Below are 8,172 nucleotides of genomic sequence, written 5' to 3' on the forward strand. Positions count from 1 at the left end.
AAAAAAATGAAAAATAAAATTGTACCTATGATAAATTATGCTTCTTTAATAATAAAAATAAATGAGTAATGTAAGATTTTATTAATGTATTATTAAATGAACAATTCTTTTATTTAAAATAGTATTTAAAATACAATATAAATTTTGAATTGGATTGAATTCCATGGAATAAGTTAATTTCATATTTTTAAATGTGAAAAAATATGGATATTAATTGGAAACTAACTGTGCACTAACTAAATAATTAATCAACTTCTAATTATATACAAATACAAATTTCCAGTAAAACCTATAAAAGATATTTCCTAGAACAGCAAACTCAAGCAAAGTTTTATCGAAAATCGATAAAATCAACTTCTAATCAACTTTTAATTGAACATAAATTTCCATTAAAACCTACAAAAGATATTTCCTGAAACAAGAAACTCGAGCAAAGTTTTATCGAAAATCGATAGAAAACCATATCTTTTGGCAATTGATCATCATTCGAAACTTCTTTTCGGGAGCGCAAATATTCGGAATAAGAGAATACGCGCGAGAAGAAAGAAGAAGAGCAGTAAGGGATCTCCATGCGGGATCTCTGGTGCATCCGCGTTATGATTTGTGAGGGCCCAGATCCTGATCCTGTTTGCCTGGAAGAGGCACCCACGCTTTCCAGGAACTGCGTTCACCTCGTGTGGACGAGGCTTCTCTCGGAGGCAGAGAGGATGCTGAGGAATGAGGCAAAGGAGGTGGAAGAGCGAAACCTCTAACTTGGTGGGGCGAGTGTTCGAGATCATCCGACCTGATTACACCGAGGGTGTAATGGACGGACTAATTTGTGAAATTTAAATTCCGTCCCCGACGTTTTAACCGCGATGCAGAGCTCGAGCGGACCTCGAGGTCGAGATAAATCGCGACCACCCCCTTTTTTTGTAACCAACCGCGACTTCATAGAATATCCAAGATTCAACGGGAATCTTTCTGGAAAATCGTAGGTGGGCAAGTTTGAAGTGGTGAACCCTGATGTCGTGTAGTTCCAAAGGTGGGATTGGCGTGCGCGTGTGTTGGTTATCTTGATTCGCGTTTCGAGCCGATCGTCTTTACCCTTTGCCCGACAATTTGTCAGATCGCTTAATTCCGACTATCAACCAGTCCTTTTCGTTCTCGGGGGTCTTGCTGCAAAAGAAAACACACAGATTAGAGAAGGAATTTTAGAAAGATTCAGTTATGAAAAGATTTAAAAAAGAATTGAGTGTTAACTGTGAAAAAAAGATTAAAAAGAGAAAAGAGTGAAAATATAATTTGGAAATTATACGTCAATAATCATTATCAAAATGCATAAAAATATTCTTCTTAAGAAGCAATATTGAAACGTTGAAAGAATTGTGGAAGCCGGATGATAAGACAATGCTACTCTTCCATAAAGAAGAACAAGAGAAAGAAAAAAAAAAGATGGAAAGAAAAGAAAGGAACACCAGGAAGGGAAGTGGTACAGAATGATGAAAAGGGATAGAGACAGAAAAAAAAAGAAGAAAAAATAAAAGGGAGAAAGGGAAAGATGGGAGCATCGGGAGCAAGATGTCGACGGAGTGGCGGATTAGAGGCGGCTTCTCGGTGTATAGCGAGCGGTCCTATTGTCGGTCCGCATAATACGGTTATGATTTAGTTTTGGGTCGTGAGGATCGCAGTGAACGAACGAATGAACGAATGGACCGAAGGGGGCCTGACGTACTCTGTGTCTCACTCTGTGCGCTGGATGTTGGCGCAGAGAGGGGAGCCAAAGCTTTTGGTGTCGGGTTACAAGCAGGGCCAGGGCCCCGCCTGGACATCCACACGTCCTCGTATCCGCGGACCCACACGCAGTCGGGACCTTTAAGCGTGCCCATAACTGCGTGTACGGAGGATCACAGTCACGCGTGTCTCTTTCTAATCTCTCTCTATTTATATCTTTGCTCTTATTTTAGAAAATAGATTAACTTTTGTTTTGTTCTTAATTTTTAGAAATTGATTATTTGTATATATGTTTAATTATTTGTCTTGTGATATGGATTTGTTTTATTCTCATTCGTTTTCAATTTTTCATTTCATCCAATGAAACAATTATTCATTTATATAATTTTTTTCAAATCCTGAAACAAGAAGAATCTATGTCTGAAAAAGAGAAAGCATAATTACAAGTAAGTACAATTTTCTCAATAAAGAAAATGATTGATAATAACGATCATTGATTATCATCGATTATTTTAATACCAGAAAGTGAAAGAGAGAAAAAGAGAAAGGATACACATTATAAGGTAAATTTTTCTAGGGTTAAAATAAAAATAACCTGTCACCTTTCGCCACAATGTCCTTTTCTTGCACGACGCGGGTGCACGTTCCGCGAACTCGCGAATTATGAATATGATTATCTCGGACGGGCTCTTGACGGGAAGCCAGACCTGTCCCAGAGGTGTCACCTTACATCCTCCCTCTCCTCCATGGTGTCGACGCTCCTAGGTCCCCTCGTGCTGCTCTCCCATCCTGACTTGACGCGTGACGTTACTTCTCGTAACCGAATCTCGCGAATAATTGGACCTCGACAGGTCTCTGCTTTTCTTTCGATCGTTTCGCCAATCATATATCTTAGAATAATTAAAAAAGAAATTAAAATGTGAAGATTTATGTATAGTAAATATTAAACTTTCTGTATTTAATAAATGTAAAAAAAATTTAGGATTAAAAAATTTTTATATTATTGTCAAAAAATCATTTTAAAGATATTAATAATTAATTTTATTTATTGTTACTTTTATTAAAATAGTTTTTCTATATTTAGATAGATACTTTATGGTAAAAAACAAGTAAGTATATTATATTAAGTTATATTAAGTTCTAACCTTTTTTATAAAAATTTTCCAATTTTGTCTTATTTTCAAATATTGAATGATTATAATATTATATTATTGTAATTAATAGTTAATTTTTCTTCGATTGTCTTTCATATTTTTTGGCTTAAATATTTATCACGTTTTTTAATAATATTTTTTTACTCAATTTTAGCCTAACCTCACAAACATTTTATCCTGAACCATGATCAACCTTGGTTAATATGTAAAAATGTAAATGGTCCAGACGGTCGACGTCCAGCAATAATCTCTCGTCTTCAAAAATGAAAAATTCAAAAACTTTAAAATTCTTAGAACGGTCGTTCCCGAATCTCTAGATTCTAGATTCACCGAAAATTATTGTTATACCTGAAATATTGTATTGATATAGAATTAGTTCGTAAAATTAAAAATTTTTGAGAGAAACAAAATCACATGTTATGAGATATAATTTTGATATAAAAATAATGAATATAATAAATTTTTTGATTGATCCTCACTATTTCTTCGTGGATTATATAATTAAAAAAAACATTGTATTTCTATTTAGATTACTATTTCTATATTGTACTTCATTTCACATCAAAGTAGAATTCTTAATAGATATTGACATACAGATATTGATATTGCAGAGAAATTTTTGCAACAATAAATGAGACACAAACCATAACCTAAAATTCTCACTTACTTTTCATTGCTTCCAAAGATATATATTGCGTTATAATAAATTACATATGTTAAAAAAGATTGTCGGTAATTACTATATAAGTTACTAACATATTCGCAAAATATTTAAATTCGAAACGTTTTCGTCGTCCATCTCCCCCGGAATTATCGTACGTATAACACATTTCAACTAGAGATGAAAGAAAAGAAGTGCTGGAGGATAGGGGGGAAAGAGGAAGAAAGGGGAATGCAGATGGGCCGTCAGCCTCTTTTCCGCAGGGGCCCGCAATAAATTTAACGGGCCAACGAGGGGGGCAGGGCCGGTTCGCAAGCGACGATAACGATCGAACGAGCGTCAGAGAAGTGCTAAGTAACTACCGATCGTATCGAAGATAGAACGTTAAGCTGGAAGCGTTTTCGAACTTCTATATAGTACACGTCTGCTGTTGTGCGCCATCTTTCATAGTCATAGAAATATCTATTCTATCATTCGGCTCGCTATTATCGACGTAGTCAGAAATTGTCACCGACACCACAGAGAGACCGATACAATGGCCGTCTAGTGAAATCTATAGCACGTGTTTGACATTTATGAATCGAATTTCTCCATGGATCGACACGTGACAGAGGTAATGTGCCCCCGTCAAGCACCCATGGGACCGATCTATGTTTGGCTGATACGATATATCAACAGATCTATAAACAGTTTCAACAGTTTGATCTAATAGAGGAAAATTACAACTCATCGTATAAATGTAAGTGGTTTTGAGTATTAAATTTTATTGTAGAATTGATTATAATTTAAATAGGATAAATTAGAATTAAAATTTAAACTTTTAGAGATGAGAATGTTACGATATTCACATTAATTGTTTTGTATGAAATTAGATTTTTAGATTAATTCAACTGATTGCTGCAAAGTTGTTTTATATATGTTTGAATTCTTATCTTAGAATTGTTGAGTCTCAAATAAAGGATTACTTTAATTTTATTCAAATCATTGAGAATTGAATGTCAGACATATAAACGACCATTCTCTTAATTCCCTGTATCGTTGTATACAATATGCCGCATCTACCCTAATTTCATTCAACGCTTCATAGAAATTCCCAACTACCTCGAGCCCACCAACATATGTCGAAGATCTCCTCCTTTCAGTACAATGACACCATGGAATTTCGTGCAGACGATTGGCCAGTCGGTCGACCAATGAAACACGAAGAAAGAATACACTATGGGGGTTGATACGCGTGCGCCAGTTTCCTGGGGTGAAATTTATGGGATTAGGTGACTACGCAAACATAATTTCGTTATGATAACTCTTTTCTCTTCTTTTTTTCTTTCTTTCTTTTTTTGATGAGGTTATGTTGGATTATATTAGAAAAAACTTAGCACTTTTTTTATAATACATAAATTATTCCTTATATTGTTAAAAGTGTAAAGAAAAGATTAGAAAGTAAAAAACTTTTTAAAAAGAATTAAAAAAATTAATTAAAATGAATTAATTTTAAAATTAAGCAACATATATTTAAAATAATGTTAGATGATTTAAGTGAAAAAGAAAAATCTATTTTTCATTTTATTGGTGTTAGTGATGTGATATAGAATTTGCAAAAATGTTGAAAAATGTTTGTTTATTTTATTAATTTTAATTTTAAAAAATTAAATAGTTTTAAAAATTGAATTATGAGCATTTTAAATATGTGAACATTTTAACAGAATAAAATTTAGTCTGCATAGAAATAGGAGAGTATGTGAGTTACAGTGTCAGGTGAGCGACTGTGGAGTTGATCGTTGGCTGCTTGTAATTCTAGACAGGAATTAAGCGGTGCAGCGGACAGCCGCAGCTTCACCGTTGCAAGCGGTATCGTGGAAAGGACAACTTTGTAATATGATTATGGTTGGAGAGATTCAATATCGAAATTAGGAAAATTGACTTTTTAATCGTTCTAATATCTTTATTCGCGATAAAGTGATCTAATAAATGAGAACACTATGAATACACATGTATCAATATATTATTTATAGAATATAGATAAAATAGATAGAAGTAGAATTAACATTTCCAAATAGACATTTATGTTGCAAATCTAATATATGCGTGAACTTGTTAGAATCTCTTTCAGTCACTGATCCATTCAGAATTACCAACGCAACAACTGAAGGACGTTGTTTTCCTATGACAAATTACACATTTATTCTCTGCTTTCGATATCAACGTGTGTATATCCTTTCATATGCTCACACATACATACACACATTATACGCATACCACATCGTTGACCTACCCCACTGAGAATCATGTTTCAATACAGAAATCGAAAACCATATCATTGCGTTGAAGCTTCGATTCGTAACATGCGAATTCGATATATCGATCTTTGATTTTCGGTTTTCGATTTTTGATATATATCGCTACTTCCTAACCTGCGTAAAACACGTATGAACGATTAATCATTGTGCGTACTATTTAATAAATTTATTATTTAATAAATCTTAGTATATATATACACGAAATTATAAAATATGGATGTCATTATGATAATTCATTTGCTCGATTTTCTATATTGCGAAATTTTCTTTTCGTTTTATATGATTCTAAATGAGGTTAAATTAGGTTAACGTAACATATGTGCAGAATGAGCTCATTTTTATTATGGATGCATTTCAATTAAAGATCTTACAATCATTTTATTTGTGTATTTGTATAATTGTAATCTGTGTTGTGTATAATTAAATAATTTCTTCAACATCAATTCAAATTTCTTTTCGATCATTAAAAAATTTTGTATATTATTTATCAAACATCGATTGCTTCTGAAAACCACATTTCTCACAACCAATGATTACACAATGCGATTTCGCGGTTTTATTGCGGTGCTTATAGGTTAAAGAATTTTTAAAAGAAATATGGTATGTAGTACCTATATTATATTATTTATTATATTGTATTTGCTTCTATCATAGAAAAGATTCATAATATATAACATTCAGATAAAATCTGGATTTCAAAAATAAATATAAACCTTCAATCATTCTTATAAGAATAATTTTGGATAAAATAAACTATTTTAATAATAATTTTACTATTCTAAATTTATATAAAAAAAGATTCCATATCTAATATTACTAATTTAGTACAGCATAGATATAATCTACCAAAAACTATATATATATTTATCATTTTAGGGATATATATAATGTAAGCAGTTCCGAATCGCTTATACCCTAGGAACAAGGAACAATTGTCGAATGCAGGGCAAAATTGACCACGTTGGTTACATAATGGGCCTCCTCGTGCTTCGTCAAATGGTGGGCAGTGCGAGTATTTAGATGAGTTGACTCCAATTGGCGTACGTACCGTGAGAATCCAGTATCTAGCGCGTGGACCATGTGTGAACCGACCGGACGGGGAAGAAAAATGGGTGAACTAATCATGCAAATTGGGCACAATGTTATGTAATTCTGGTCTATCTTCAGCCATCCGCCCGTTGGAATCTCGAACACAGACGTCCAGTTATAATAGCTTGCATTTGGAGCAATTAACGGCATCTCCATCGAAATTAGTTTGACGTCGAGGTAATGGAAGCAATGTTTCTAGTATTCATGTTCTGGTTTAATCATAAGTTCCTTGTCCTACTTCTAAAAGTAGATTGCTCGATTCCATCACTGGGAAAAATTCTAATTAGTATATAGTTTTCTTGAAGTTTATCAATATTTAATCTAGCATATTAATATTCAACAAGGATGAGAACATAAAAAATAAATCACAAATAAAAAATATATAAAAAATCTGATAATATTATAATAATATGAGAATTACAAAATATAAGTAAGTTTTAGTATGAGAATTTAAATTTAGAATTAATCTTAAAAAGATTTTTACAAATTAAAAATAAATATAAAGAATTAAATTTAGATTTATAGGTTATGTTTAAACTAAAGTTAGAATAAGTTAAATTGAGATTAGCTTTCGATTAAGTTTAAACTACATTCAAAAGAAATTTGAATTTAAACTAAATTTGAAGCTTGGTATTCCAAAACTTTCAAACAAAAGTATATACATGTAATAATAAAAAATGCTGGAAAAATCAGATAGACATTGTGGACTGTGGTTCGCGAACAGATTTGAGTGAGGAACGGAAGAAGAGGTTCGGAACGATTATGCAGCACGACACGATGCGCAACAAGGAGAGACAAGGAGATAGAGGGAAGAAGATAGAGAAAAAAGAGAGAAAGAGAGAGAAATACACGGTGCACGCTGCGAGCAATGTGCGAGGCTTCGCGCGGCCGTCAATTACGATTAATTAGAGCGGAGACTGACAGCGGACGCAGCGACGGCTACTTAATACTTTAACTTGTCCCCAACCCTCCACCCGTTCACTTCCTCCGTCGTCGTTGACGATGACGAATCGACCGGAGTGCGTCGAGAGCGCGTCGTTTCGTTCATCGCGAACGATCGTGGAATATCATATACATCCCTTTCTCCTTTTTCTTTTGTACCGTTCCTTCCATTCACGAAACGTGAGATGTTACGTTCTCGTACGCCACGAGGAAAAAGTCACCATAGGAAATTCAAGCTTCTGACGCCGGGGTATGCGTATTCCACAATAGAATGATGAGTTCATTGAAAGATTTTTTTTTTTTTTTTTCATAATTT

The 8,172-nt window shown here is 33.4% G+C and overlaps 2 long non-coding RNA genes and 1 pseudogene across 4 annotated transcripts; 2 read left to right on the forward strand and 1 right to left on the reverse strand.

Moving 5' to 3' along the window:
• Positions 1-248: 248 nt before the first annotated feature.
• LOC102678153 lies at positions 249-3,738 on the reverse strand. 3 transcript variants are annotated; one of them, XR_004149755.1, is made up of 5 exons: positions 3,535-3,738; positions 3,028-3,215; positions 2,316-2,603; positions 1,715-2,111; positions 249-1,158 (listed from the first exon to the last, which is right to left on the reverse strand). It is a non-coding gene; the product is annotated as an uncharacterized LOC102678153 (long non-coding RNA). The 3 variants fall into 3 exon arrangements; XR_421117.2 differs by lacking the exon at positions 1,715-2,111 and having other exon boundaries at positions 2,309-2,603; XR_421116.2 differs by lacking the exon at positions 1,715-2,111 and having other exon boundaries at positions 253-1,158.
• A 173-nt stretch (positions 3,739-3,911) lies between these two features.
• On the forward strand, positions 3,912-4,889 carry LOC116185040. Its single transcript, XR_004149756.1, has 2 exons — positions 3,912-4,267; positions 4,671-4,889. It is a non-coding gene; the product is annotated as an uncharacterized LOC116185040 (long non-coding RNA).
• Positions 4,890-6,707: 1,818 nt separating this feature from the next.
• LOC116185037 overlaps positions 6,708-8,172 on the forward strand; it is a 5,739-nt pseudogene continuing 4,274 nt past the window's right edge.

Source organism: Apis dorsata, unplaced genomic scaffold, assembly GCF_000469605.1.
Source record: "Apis dorsata unplaced genomic scaffold, Apis dorsata 1.3 scaffold_87, whole genome shotgun sequence".
NCBI lineage: Eukaryota > Metazoa > Arthropoda > Insecta > Hymenoptera > Apidae > Apis > Apis dorsata.